This window comes from Perna viridis, chromosome 9 (genome assembly GCF_037379345.1).
Source record: "Perna viridis isolate PV_CMFRI_1.1 ecotype Kerala chromosome 9, ASM3737934v1, whole genome shotgun sequence".
Taxonomy (NCBI): domain Eukaryota; kingdom Metazoa; phylum Mollusca; class Bivalvia; order Mytilida; family Mytilidae; genus Perna; species Perna viridis.
In genome coordinates, this window is record NC_142453.1 from 4598484 (window position 1) to 4613497 (window position 15014).

The window sequence follows — 15014 nt, forward strand, 5'->3', positions numbered from 1 at the left end:
TAGTTCAGCTAGCCTTATCAATATGTTAGACTTTAATTTTCTATGTTATTTCGGTCTACTCAAGAAAGATAAAAAAGTTAACTTTTATTTTGTTAATACTGCTTTATCTGTTAGAAGGTTTTGTGTTGTAAAGAGAAGAAATTTAGTCATGAAAGATGAGAAAGTTTTGCACATTATTTCTTATTTTAAATCTGTTCTTCAAAAGCATGTTAATTATGCTTACATGTATTACATACAGAAAAAGGACTTTTCTTTGTTTCAAAAATATTACTTGAATGATAATCTGCGCATCTCTGATGATAATGTTGTGATAGACTTTTAAATATACTTATTCATATATACTGTCTACTTATACGATCACGGCTATGACTTGCGGACGATAAGGAGTAAAAAATATTGATATTTAAAAGAACAAAACTCGGAATTCAGGTTAAACTGTTATCCCGCCAGTTCCTAGATGATATACAAATGCGTACACTGCAGCAACAAAACAGACTACAACTGCTCATTATCTTGTCCATATCAGTCTATGGATCCATGAACTATTTTTAGCGATTGTCGTGGGGTAGATAAGAATCCAACAGATAATTTGAATGTCTTTTTACCAATTTTTTCTTCGTTGTTGCTTTTGACATTTTTAATATTATGAGTTGTAAAATGCGTATCCTAATCAGAGTATTGTTATTATTATCATCATTTAAAAAAATATTATCAAAATATATGAATTTATGAAAGAATCTCCCCACAAATGATGTCACTTATTTTTCCACTCTTTGGCAAGCGCCCGGCTAGCTCAGTCGGTAGAGCATGAGACTCTTGGAGGTCGGTTTTTGGATGCATCATCTGTAGGATGTAAACATTGTGTCGTCCGAGAATTTTTCTTTGTTTGGTGAGTTCTTCGCCGTATTTTTGTGTGTAAATATTTCCTGAACATTGTTAGATGATATTTGCTTTAAAGTGATAATAGTTTCCATATAAATATTCGTTTTATATCCCCCTTTCCTGCTTTTTCGTAGCAGGAAAAAGGGGGAGGAAAGGTGCGCTCGATTCTTTTCTGGAGATCGATCTAAGAACTAATGGCGAACTTTGAAAGAAGTGGACCAGAAAGGTCCAATAGAAAGTCTTTTAATGTTGAAAATGAATTTTCAACGGAGAAAACTGTTTTAATTTCATGTGTACTTGAAGGTTTGGGAAAGTAGAACCTGATTCAGTAATTGATGAAATTGAATTGAAATGTGGTAGAGGAAGTGTTATAGCATGTGTGCCAAAGACCGGCAGTGGATATGAAGTTGTATTTAGAGAGAGGCAGATGATGGAGCCAATTCTTGGTGATTTATCAGTCAGTGGTAAAACATTTAAAGTGACTGAATTAGAATCCAGCTTCAGATATGTTTCAATACTCAACTTGAGTATGTATGTTACTGATGCTGAAATCATTGAAAGATTTTCAAAAATTGGAGTTGAAGTGGTGTCACCAATTAAAAAACATAAGATGAAGTCGAAAAACTATATTTATGATGGAACAAGAGTATTTAAGGCAAAACTTCCGCCTAATATGAAATCCATCCCCTACTCGATGAAGTTCTCAGTGAATAAAAAAGAAACTGCATACTATCGGTGATCCACAATCATCAAGTTAGAGTGTGCCATGGGTGTTTTAGCCCGGACCACATATATAAAGATTGTCCTGATTTCAAGTGTTTTGAGTGTGGCGAGCAAGGTCATATTAGTAGGAAATGCTTGAAAAATAAGTGTTCTTTCTGCTTTTGCAAGAAGGAGAACTGTAAGTGTGAAACCTTGAGGAAGACAGGCGTGGTAATTCATGTACATAATTCCAAACTAATTCCTACTCAGGCATTTTTAAGGATCATGACATTCAACATTCAAGTGACAGAATGTTTCATACAGAAAATGATGATTCAAGTGATGTTTCTGAAGATGATGAATGGGCACAGAACACTAGAAGATGTGAAAATGTTGTCAGTAGTGTTCATTCCCGTTGTCGTGATGATGTCAGTCATGTTGACACTAATGGCGATGATACCCATACAACTGTGGAGGTGGTTGTTGAGCTGATAGCGAATGGTGATAATGGTGTTGCTAGCCATATCACAGATGATGTTCCGAATGGTGTTGCTAGCCAGTGTATTGATGAATGTGACGGTGCTAGTCACGATGGAGAGAATCATGAAGTGGATGGTGATGACGTTTCTGAGGTGTTAGATGATGTTTGTGACATGGTTCATGGTGTTGAAGATATTGTAAGTGGTGAAGATAAAGAAAAAGTAGAATCAGAAATCGATCATGACAATCTTACTAATAATGTAGATGTTAGCCATGTTAATTTGGTTGAATTTAATGATGTCTCTGGTGTATCTGAGAATAATTTTAAAGATATTGATCATATATCTAATATAGAAAATACTGTCTCCTCTCAGGATAAAATCAAAAGCCAGGGAGGAGTCAGCCATAGTACTTGTGATACTTTGGATGATTTTGAAATGGACACTCATTCATTGACAAGTGATTGTCAGTTGGCGAGTGGTGATGAGATTACTGTTGTGGGTAAGAAAAAATCCTACTTGGGTATCAAAAGGCGAAATAAATTTCAGATTAAGCCTAATTTAAAGGCAGCTAGATTGTCAAATGTTAAAAATAAGTCAATGAAGTAACAATGGAGTGGAATATGTCATTAGTTATGAACTTTTGTTTTGTGATGGCTACTTTTAACTTCATTAGCCTTAATTGTAATGGTTTTTGTGACAAAAATAAAAGGGATTGTATTTTTGCATTATGTATTGAAAGAAAATATGACATTGTTTGTTTACAGGAAACATTTTGGACTGATAAATTGTATGATGATATTCAAATTGATAAAACTGTATGGGATGGTGAGATTTTTGCCAGTAATAGCATTTGTAATAGGAAAGGGGTTGCCATTCTTGTAAGTAAAAGGTTGAAAAATGTTTTTAAAGTTTGTGAGAGTGTATGTGGAAGATTAGTTCATATACAAGGTAAAATTCTTGACAAAAGTTTGGACATAATTAATTTGTATGCTCCAAAATATGTTAGTGAAAAGTGTAATTTTTTCAATGATTGTAAAAGTAAAATATATTGAGATGAATTTATTATAATAGCAGGTGATTATAATACCACTCTTTCCCCTTTAGACAAAAGTGGGAAAACTGTTTTTTATGCTGACAGATCTTTAAAATGTCTGACTGAATTGATAAATGAAAAAGGTTTATCTGATGTATGGAGAGATAGAAATGTAGGTGTTAAAATGTTTTCAAGAAAACAAGTTGTACAAAGTTTTTTAACTCAAAGTAGAATTGATTATTTTTTAGTTTCTTGTAATTTAAAACCATTTATAAAGAATGTTTTTTACAATGATACATCTTTCAGTGATCATTCTATTGTTAGTACGAAATTAGATTTTTCTGAAGTTGAAAAAGGACCTGGTGTTTGGATTTTTAACAAGTCCTTATTGAGTGATGATTTTTTGTTGAAAAAATTAGAAATATCTTACTTGATGAAATTGGTTCAGATTTTTATTTTGCACATCCATTAATTTGGTGGGATAATTTGAAATATAAAATCAAGAAAACAAGTCAAATCTATGGTAAAGAAAAACAGAGAGAGTTATATAGAGATTATTATAGAATACAGAATCAGTTACAAGAATTGTCAATAAAGGCTGCTTGTGGTAATGATATAGATCATGTCAAATATTTAGAGTTGAAAGAGGAACTTGAAGGTTTAGAAAAACATAGATGTAATGGTGCTGTTATAAGATCCAAATGTCAATATTCATTAGAAAGTGATAAAAGTACAGCCTATTTTTTGAATTTAGAGAAACATAGACAGAATAGAAATATGATAAATGGTTTAAAAAATTGTGATGGTAATGTTGTCAGTGAAACTGCTGAAATTTTAGATGTTATTTATAGTTTTTATAAAAGGCTATTTTCTTGTGTACAAACTGATTATGAAGCCATTGATAAAATGTTAGATTGTATTAACGTCAATGTTGATGATTGTGATGTTGAAAAATGTGATGAGGAAATTAATATTGAAGAAATAAAAACCTCTATAAAAGGTATGAAACAAGGAAAAACACCTGGTCCTGATGGACTCACGGTGGAGTTTTATTTATATTTTTTTAATCAGTTGAAAGATGTTTTGAAGTATATTTATGATACAGTTGAAGAGAATAAAGTTTTATCTAGGTCTATGAGGTATGGAATGATTAACCTAATTTATAAAAATAGAGGTGACAAAACTGACTTGAAAAATTTTAGACCTATCAGTTTATTGAATGTAGATTATAAAATATTAGCAAGAGTCATGGCAAACAGGTTTAAATTTGTACTTCCAAAGATTATTTCACCAACTCAGAGTTGTTGTATAATAGGTAAAGACATCTCTGATACTACTGTTACTGTAAGAGACATAATTGACTTGGTTGAAATGGATAATCTAGAATGTTATTTGTTAAAGTTGGATCAGGAAAAGGCTTTTGACAGGGTTGGGCATGAATATCTTTTTTCGGTTTTACAAAAATTTGGTTTTGGGGAGAGATTTATATCTTGGATAAAAACATTTTATACAGATATTTTTAGTACTGTCAAGTGCAATGGTTTCCTATCCAAATATTTTCCATTGGCAAACTCTGTTAAACAAGGTTGCCCAATATCTGCTTTATTGTATGTTTTAGTTGCTGAACCTTTAAGTATAATGATCAAAAGGAATGATAGGATTCAAGGTATTAACATTCCTGTTGTGAATATTGAAGAAAAAATATTTTCACATGCTGATGACACTACATTGATATTGTCTGACAAAAATTCAGTAACTGAATCATTTAATGTTTTACAATTGTATGAACAAGCATCTGGGGCAAAATTAAATAAAGATAAATCTGAAATTTTGGCATTGGGTACTGGAAAAATATCAAAAAATGATTTAGATGCTTGGAAAATTAAAGAGTGTGATGGGGTTTTACAGCTTTTAGGCATATGGATTGGCAAGGATAAAAAGTTATGTGATAGTCTGAATTGGGAATGCAAAGTGCAGTCTATTTCAAAAATACTGAATCTTTGGAAAATGAGACAATTGTCAATACATGGTAGAGTAACTGTGATAAATACTCTTTTAATGAGCAAACTTTGGTATACTCTGATGGTAGTTAATATACCAGAAAAATACTATTTAGATATCTAGAAATTGTGCATCGGGTTTTTGTGGAATGATAAACCACCTTTGGTTGCTTATGATGTTGTTATTAATAGAATACTAGATGGAGGTTTGAACTTTCCAGAAATTTTACATAAGATATATGCTTTTAGACTTAAATTTTTAAGTCGTTTGTTAGATGTAGAGTATTGTGCTGTTTGGAAGCATCTTTGTACTTATTTCTTTTCCAAAGTACAAGATATGAAACTTGGTATTGAGATTTTGTTCTGTGAATTTAAGCAGAGACAGTTGGGGAGTTTACCTGATTTTTATAAATGTATGCTGTTTGCTTGGGGAAAGATACGTGATTATATTGAAATTGATATCAATTTGAATAATGTATTTGACCTGCCTCTGTTCAATAATCCTTTGATTACTAATAATGGTAATATGCTGTATATCAAGACTTTTATAGATGCAGGCATTATTAAAGTGAAAGATTTAGCATTTGAATGTAAAAAGGGATTCATGAGAGATGAGTTTGTTCAAGATATTGTTTCTGAAAAGTTTCCACAGGTATCTGCTGCTAAGATTATTAAGGTAGTACAATGTATAAAACAATGTATTCCTGATGAATGTAAAATTTTAGTAGAAAATAATGAAAATGTTCGTAGAACTCTCATTTTGAATATAGAATGTAATGTTAATAATAGAAAGTACTCTTTTCCTAGTACAACAATGTTTTTTTATTCTATGTTGTTGAAATCATTATCAAAAGAACCAAATGCTGTCAAATATTGGTGTGAGATGTTTTCTGATTTTGATACTCAAAAAGTCCAAACAATTTTGGACTTTCCATTTTTATCAAGTGATTGGATTGAGTTATCATTTAAAATATTTCAAAGAGTTTTATTTACTAAGGAGAGGTTATGGAGATGTCGCATTACTGATGATTCATTGTGTCCAGTTTGTGACGATATGCATGAGGACTTAGAACATCTTATAATTTGGTGTAGATGTTTGACTCGATTCAATGACTTTTTTAAAGATTTTTTACATAATATATTGTGTAATAGTTCAGCTAGCTTTATCAATATGTTAGACTTTAATTTTCTATGTTATTTCGGTCTACTCAAGAAAGATAAAAAAGTTAACTTTTATTTTGTTAACACTGCTTTATCTGTTAGAAGGTTTTGTGTTGTAAAGAGAAGAAATTTAGTCATGAAAGATGAGAAAGTTTTGCACATTATTTCTTATTTTATATCTGTTCTTCAAAAGCATGTTAATTATGCTTACATGTATTACATACAGAAAAAGAACTTTTCTTTGTTTCAAAAATATTACTTGAATGACAATCCTGTTCTGCGCATCTCTGATGATAATGTTGTGATAGACTTTTAAATATACTTATTCATATATATACTGTCAATGTAATGTAAGGAAAATTTGTGATCTGTGATATGTGAATTATTGGGAGACTAGCCCAATAATTCTTTTATATGATGTTTTACTGTGAATAAAATTTTATCAAGATAAAAAAAAGCATGAGACTCTTAATCTCAGGGTCGTGGGTTCGAGCCCCACGTTGGGCGAGTTAATTTTTGACTCAATGTATTCGGTTTGTAGTGGTACTTAAACTTGTGATGAATTTTTCTGTAAAAAGAAAAAAGTCCGCCAAATGTGTTTCTATTTTCATTGCTTCCATTGTTTTGGGTGTATGTTAATTGTACGCGTCATGTATTGATTGACCAAAAATTTCGATAGTTTTTGAATTTGGTTTCGATCATTACTCGGCTAAGCTCGCTTCAGGACAAAATTCAAGGGACTAAATTATTTGATCTGAATTTAAAGCAATTAATTTGATCATGTAGTCACAATTGATGCTAACTCCTAAAAGTATCCTGTTTTGGATGTACGATATGTGAAATGTAGACATTGTGTCGTCCGGAGATTTTTCATTGTTTGGTGAGTTCATCGCCTTATCTGTGTTCATAAACATTTTCTGAAGATTGCTATTTAATTATTGATTGAATGTGACCACAGTTTGCTTAGAAACAATTGTTTGGTTGCTCCTTTTCCTGCAATTTCGGTGCAGGAAAAAGGGGGAGGAAGGGTGTGTTTGATTTCTATTTGGAGATCTTACTAAAAACCAATTGCTAACGGAAGTGGATCAGACAAGTCCAATGGAAAGTCGGCTAATTATGATAGCAAATTTTCTAAGGATCAAACTGTGCGCTGGAGGGTTTTGGAAAACTAGAGCCTGATTTGTTGATAGATGACATTGAATCGAAATGTGGTATAGGAAGTGTAATTGCATGTGTGCCAAAAACTGGTTACGGCTATGAAATTGTATTTCGAGAAAGGCAGATGATGGAACCAGTACTCGGTGATCTGACTGTGGATGGAAAAAGATGCAAAGTGAGTGAATTGAAATCTAGTTTTAGATTAGTTTCGATACTTAATTTGAGTATGTATGTGACTGATGAGGAAATTGTGGATAGATTTAATAAAATTGGTGTTGAAATTGTTTCTGTTATTAAGAAGCATAAGATGAAATCAAAGAACAATATTTATGATGGAACAAGAATTTCCAAAGCCAAACTTCCCCCGAATATGTAGTCAATCCCAAATTCAATGAAGTTTTCAGTCAATGAGAAAGAGACTGCATATTACCGCGTGATTCATAATCACCAGGTAAAAGTCTGTAATGGTTCCTTTAGTCCTGACCACATGTATAAGGACTGTCCTGAATTCAAGTGTTTTGAATGTGGAGAGCAAGGTCATGTCAGCAAGAAATGCTTTAAGATAAGTGCTCTAAGTGTTTGCATAAGAAAGTTAGCTGTAAGTGTAGTACTCTAAAAAAAAAACACACGTAGACAATGCTTTTGCTGAATTCCAAGGAACATTTACACGAGATGACAATGTATGGCCATGTAACAGAATAATGGATGATGACCATACCAATGGTGAGAGTAATAGAACTGTTAATGCTCATCTTGATGATGTAAATGATGTCAGTGATCGCGGAAAGAATGATGTTGCGAATCATTCTACTGTTGAGCATGGTGGTGAGTCTTCGGCTAGTAGTGATAATGGCGTTGCTAGTCATATCACTGAAGATGATGGGAATATTGATTTAGATGTTAATTCAAGTGTCGTTGCTAGCCATTGCAGTGATGAGGGTGATGGTAATGGTGATGTGAATGGTGCCGTTTTGGACAATGATGATGAAGCTGAGATGGTAGATGGTGATGATGAAGTGTCTGGGGAAGTTGGACAAGATGATAGTATGGTTTATGGTGACCAAGAAAGAAACATGACAGATAAAGAAGAAAGTAATGTTGATATTGAACTTAATGTTAACAATGTTGATTATGTTAAATCTAAAAGTAAATGTGTTATGCCAAAAGAAAATGTTTCAGAAAATGATTGTAAATTAGGTTCTATTTTGAATATAGAAGCTTCTTTCTCCCCTCTAGAACAATTAACAGTCAGGGGGAAGTCAGTCAGATTTCATGTGACACTTTAGACGACTTTGAAATGGATACTTTCCTGATGACTGATAGTAGTCAAGGGGTAAGTGAAAATGATTTTACTCTTGTAGCTAAAAAAATGCCTTGGGTGTCAAGAGGCGTAGTAAGATTATTATAAAGCCTAATCTGAAAGCAGCAAGGTTATCGAATATACATAAAAAATTGAAATAAGGAACAATGGAGTGTTATATGTTGGCTATTTTACATTTTTGTTTTGCGATGGCTTCTTTTAATTTTATAAGACTTAATTGTAATGGTCTTTGTGACAAAAACAAAAGAGAGTGTATTTTTGCACTGTGTAATGAAAGGAAATATGATGTTGTATGTTTACAAGAAACATTCTGGAATGATGATTTATATAAAATTATACAGAATGACAATAGTGTATGGGGTGGTGATATTTTTGCTAGTAATAGTAACTGTAATAGAAAAGGTGTGGCTATTCTTTAAAGTAAAAGATTGAGAAATGTTTTTAATGTTTGTGATAGTATATGTGGAAGATTATTGCATATTCAAGGTAAAGTTGAAGGTAAAAATGTTGATATAATCAATGTGTATGCTCCTAATAGTATCAGTGATAAATGTACTTTTTTTAATGATTGTAAAGACAAAATATATGGAGATGAATATATTATAGTTGTAGGAGATTTCAATACTGCGTTCTGTCCTTTAGATAGAAGTGGAAAAACTACGTTTTATGCAGATAAATCTGTAAAATGTTTAACTAATTTGATGAATGATAAATGTTTATTTGATGTATGGAGAAATAGAAATATGAATGTCAAAATGTTTTCTAGAAAACATGTAGTTCAAAGTTTTTTTAACAAAAAGTAGGATTGATTATATTTTGGTATCTAGTAATTTAAAATCATGTATAAGAAATATTTTTTACAGCGACACATGCTTTAGTGATCATAGCATTGTAAATATGAAACTTGATTTCTCTGAAGTTGAAAAAGGACCTGGTGTTTGGCTTTTTAATGAAACCTTATTAAATGATGATGTTTATGTTGAAAAGATTAGACAAATTTTACTTGATGAAATTGGTTCTGATTTTTATTTGTCAAATCCACGTATTTTTGGGATAATTTGAAATATGGAGTAAAGAAAGTCAGCCAAATATATGGAAAAGAGAAGCAAAAAGAATTAAATAGAGAGTATTTTAGGTTACAAAATAAGCTGCAAGAAATGTCTGTGAAGTCAGCTTGTGGTATATCAATTGATCATGTCAAATATTTAGAATTGAAAGATGAATTAGAAAGTTTAGAAAAACACAAATGTAATGGTGCTATTATTAGATCAAAATGTCAGTATTCAATTGAAAGTGATAAGAATACAGCTTATTTCTTACGTTTAGAGAAATATAGACAAAACAGAAATATGATATGTAGTTTAAAAAATTGTGATGGTGTTGTTGTCAATGATTCTGCTGAAATGTTAGATGTTGCACATAATTTTTATGAGAAACTCTTTTCTTGTGTTCAAACTGATCATGAGGCAGTAGAGGAAATGTTAGACTGTGTTAACGTTAGTGTTGAATATTGTGATATTGAAAACTGTGATTGTGAAATTACTAGTGATGAAATTGAAAACTCTATAAAAGACATGAAAAAGGGTAAAACATCTGGCCCTGATGGGCTTACTGTAGAATTTTATTATACTTTTTTAGTGAGTTGAAACCTGTATTGAAATATATTTATGACTGTATTGGAGAAAATAAAATTTTGTCAAGATCTATAAGATATGGAATGATTAACCTGATTTATAAGAATAGAGGTGACAAGTCTGACCTGAAAAACTTCAGACCTATAACTTTGTTAAATGTTGATTATAAAATTTTAGCCAGAGTAATGGCCAACAGATTTAAATTTGTATTACCAAAGATTATATCACCAAATCAGAGTTGTTGTATTATTGGTAAAGATATTTCTGATACTACAGTAAGTATCAGAGATATTATAGAATTAGTAGAAATGGATGATCTGGAATGTAATTTGCTAAAACTTGATCATGAAAAGGCATTTGACAGAGTTGGACATGACTACTTATTTTCTGTATTGCAGAAATTTGGATTTGGGGAGAAATTCATTTCATGGATAAAGATATTTTATACTCACATTTTCAGCACTGTCAAAGTCAATGTTTTTTTGTCCAAGTATTTTCAATTAAAGAACTCCGTAAAACAAGGGTGTCCTATATCAGCTTTGTTATATGTGTTAGTTGCTGAACCCTTGAGTATTATGATTAAAAGGAATGATAGAATTCATGGTATACAAATTCCCAATGCATCTGGTGAGGAGAAAATATTTTCACATGCAGATGATACAACATTGATATTGTCTGACAAAAATTCAGTAAATGAGACCTTTGGAGTTTTAAATTTGTATGAACAAGCATCTGGGGCAAAATTGAATAAAGATAAATCTGAAATTTTGGCATTGGGTACCGGAAAGATATCGAAACAAGAAATAGATGCTTGGAATATTAAAGAGTGTGATGGGGTCCTTCAGCTTTTAGGTATATGGATTGGCAAAGACAAAACTGTTTGTGATAATTTAAATTGGGATTGCAAAGCGCAATCTATTTCAAAATTATTGAATTTTTGGAAAATGAGACATTTATCAATACAGGGTAGAGTAACGGTTATAAATACCTTGTTGATGAGTAAATTATGGTATACTCTAATGGTGGTTAATATACCTGAGAAATACTATTTAGACATTAAAAGATGTGTGTAGATTTTTTGTGGAATAATAAGCCATCATTGGTTGCATATGATGTTATAATAAATAGAGTTTTGAATGGTGGTTTAAATTTTCCAGATATATTTCACAAAATGTATGCTTTTAGACTTAAATTTTTAAGTCGATTGTTAGATAATGATTATAATGCAGTGTGGAAACATACTTGCACTTATTTTTTATCAAAAGTTCTAGATATGAATCTTGGTATGGAAATTCTATTTTGTGATCTTAATAATAGACAATTAGGTATTTTACCTGCTTTTTATAAGTGTATGTTATATGCTTGGGGAAAGATTCGTACTCATATGGAAATTGATATAAATGTGAATAATGTATTTGATATTCCATTGTTTTATAATCCAATGATAGTAAATGATGGGAAAATGTTGTATATTAAACCCTTTGTAGATGCAGGAATAGTTAAAATTAAAGACTTGGCATTTGAATGTAAAAAAGGTTTTTTGAAGAACAAATATGTACAGGATATAGTCTCTCAAAGGTTTCTGAGTTAGTTGCTGATAGAACTGTTGATGTAGTTCAGTGTGTTAAGCAGTGTATTCCAGAACAGGTAAAACGTTCAGTTAGAGAAAATGCACATAACTATAATAAACCTGTTCTGAATGTAGTATATAATGATAATGGTAAAAAATATTCATTACCTAGAACGGCAAAAATTTGTTATGGTATGCTCTTAGAAACTAGTACAATAATGCCAAATGCTGTCAGCTACTGGTATGAAGTATTTCGTGATTTTAATGTACAAAAGGTTCAAAATATTTTGAATTTTCCATTTGTACCTAGTGACTGTATTGAAACATCGTTTAAAATTTTCCATAGAGTTTTATTTACGAAGGAGAGATTATTCAGATGTCATATTACTATTGATTCTTTATGTCCAGTATATTATGATGTACATGAAGATTTGGAACATCTTATAATTTCATGTAGATGTTTGACTTTTTGAAGGATTTCCTACATAATATTTTGTGCAATAGCTCTACAAGATATGTCAATATGCTTGATTTTAATTTTCTATGTTATTTTGGATTAACTGAGAAAGATAAAAACAGTAACTATTATTTTGTTAATACTGTCTTAGCATTTAGAAAATTTTGTGTTGTGAAAAGGAGAAATGTAGCTGTGAAAGATGAGAAAGTACTAGATATTCTAAATTATTCTAAGTCCGTACTTTAGCGGCATGTAAATTATGCTTATATGTATTATAAAAAGAAGAACTTTTCATTGTTTGAAAAATACTACTTGAAAAGAAATCCTGTTTTACGTATCTGTGACGAAAATGTTGTGATTGACTTTTAGTATGCAAGCCACTATATAATATGGAAGATTGACTTAACACACATGATATTTTTAATTGTTATTTGTGATATGTGAATTAGTGGGAGATTAGCCCAATAATTCTTTTACATGTAAATATATTTCAGTGAATAAACTTTTATCAAGAAAAAAAAAAGCATGAGACTCTTCGAGCCCCACGTTGGGCGAGTTAATTTTTGACTCAATGTATTCGGTTTGTAGTGATACTTAAACTTATGATGAATTTTTCTGTATCGAAAAGTCCGCCAATGTGTTTCTATTTTCATTGCCTTCATTGTTTTGGGTGAATGTTAATTGTACGCTCATGTATTGATTGACCAAAAATTTCGATAGTTTTTGAATTTGGTTTCCATCATTACTCGGCTAAGCTCGCTTCAGGGCAAAATTCAAGGGACTAAATTATTTGATCTGAATTTAAAGCAATTAATTTGATCATGAAGTCACAATTAATGCTACTCCTAAAAGTATCCAAAAATGCTGTAAAAAAGTTTGCCCACAATGCCGTAACAGCGACATTACACAGCTGTTTGCCGTGACCAGGATTCGAACCTGGGTTGTCGCGGCCACAACGCGAAGTACTAACCACTTTTTTTTTCTTATCTTGATAAAATTTTTTTCACAGAAAAACATCATATAAAAGAATTATTGGGCTAGTCTCCCAATAATTCACATATCACAGATCACAAAGTTTTATTAAATTACATTGACAGTATATATGAATAAGTATATCTAAAAGTCTATCACAACATTATCATCACTGATGCGCAGAACAGGATTGTCATTCAAGTAATATTTTTGAAACAAAGAAAAGTTCTTTTTCTGTATATAATACATGTAAGCATAATTAACATGCTTTTGAAGAACAGATTTAAAATAAGAAATAATGTGCAAAACTTTCTCCTCTTTCATGACTAAATTTCTTCTCTTTACAACACAAAACCTTCTAACAGATAAAGCAGTATTAACAAAATAAAAGTTAACTTTTTTTATCTTTCTTGAGTAGACCGAAATAACATAGATAATCAAAGTCTAACATATTGATAAAGCTAGCTGAACTATTACACAACATATTATGTAAAAAATCTTTAAAAAAGTCATTGAATTGAGTCAAACATCTACACGAAATTATAAGATGTTCTAAGTCCTCATGCATATCGTCACAAACTGGACAAAATGAATCAACAGTAATGCGACATCTTAATAACCTCTCCTTGGTAAATAAAACTCTATGACATATGATATTTAAATGATAACTCAATCCAATCACTTGGTAAAAATGGAAAGTTCAAAATTGTTTGGACTTTTTGAGTATCAAAATCAGGAAACATCTCACACCAATATTTGACAGCATTTGGTTCTTTTGATAATGATTTCAACAACTTAGAATAAAAAAACTTTGTTGTACTAGGTAAAGAGTATTTTCTATTATTAACATTACATTCTATATCAAACTGAGATTTCTACGAATATTTTCATTATTTTCTACTAAAACTTTACATTCATCAGGAATACATTGTTTTATACATTGTACTACCTTAATAATCTTAGCAGCAGATATCTGTGGAAACTTTTTAGAAACAATATCTTGAACAAACTCATCTCTCATGAATTCCTTTTTACATTCAAATGCTAAATCTTTCACTTTAATAATGCCTGCATCTATAAAAGTCTTGATATACAGCATATTACCATTATTAGTAATCAAAGGATTATTGAACAAAGGCAGGTCAAATACATTATTCCAATTGATATCAATTTCAATATAATCACGTATCTTTCCCCAAGCAAACAGCATACATTTATAAAAATCAGGTAAATTCTCCAACTGTCTCTGCTTAAATTCACAGAAGAAAATCTCAATACTAAGTTTCATTTCTTGTACTTTGGAAAAAAATAAGTACAAAGATGCTTCCAAACAGCACAATACTCTACATCTAACAAACGACTTAAAAATTTAAGTCTAAACGCATACATCTTATGTAAAATTTCTGGAAAGTTCAAACCTCCATCTAGTATTCTATTAATTGCAACATCATAAGCAACCAAAGGTGGTTTATCATTCCACAATAACCCGATGCACAATTTCTTTATATCTTGATAGTATTTTTCTGGTATATTAACTACCATCAGAGTATACCAAAGTTTGCTCATTAAAAGAGTATTTATCACAGTTACTCTACCATGGATTGACAATTGTCTCATTTTCCAAAGATTCAGTATTTTTGAA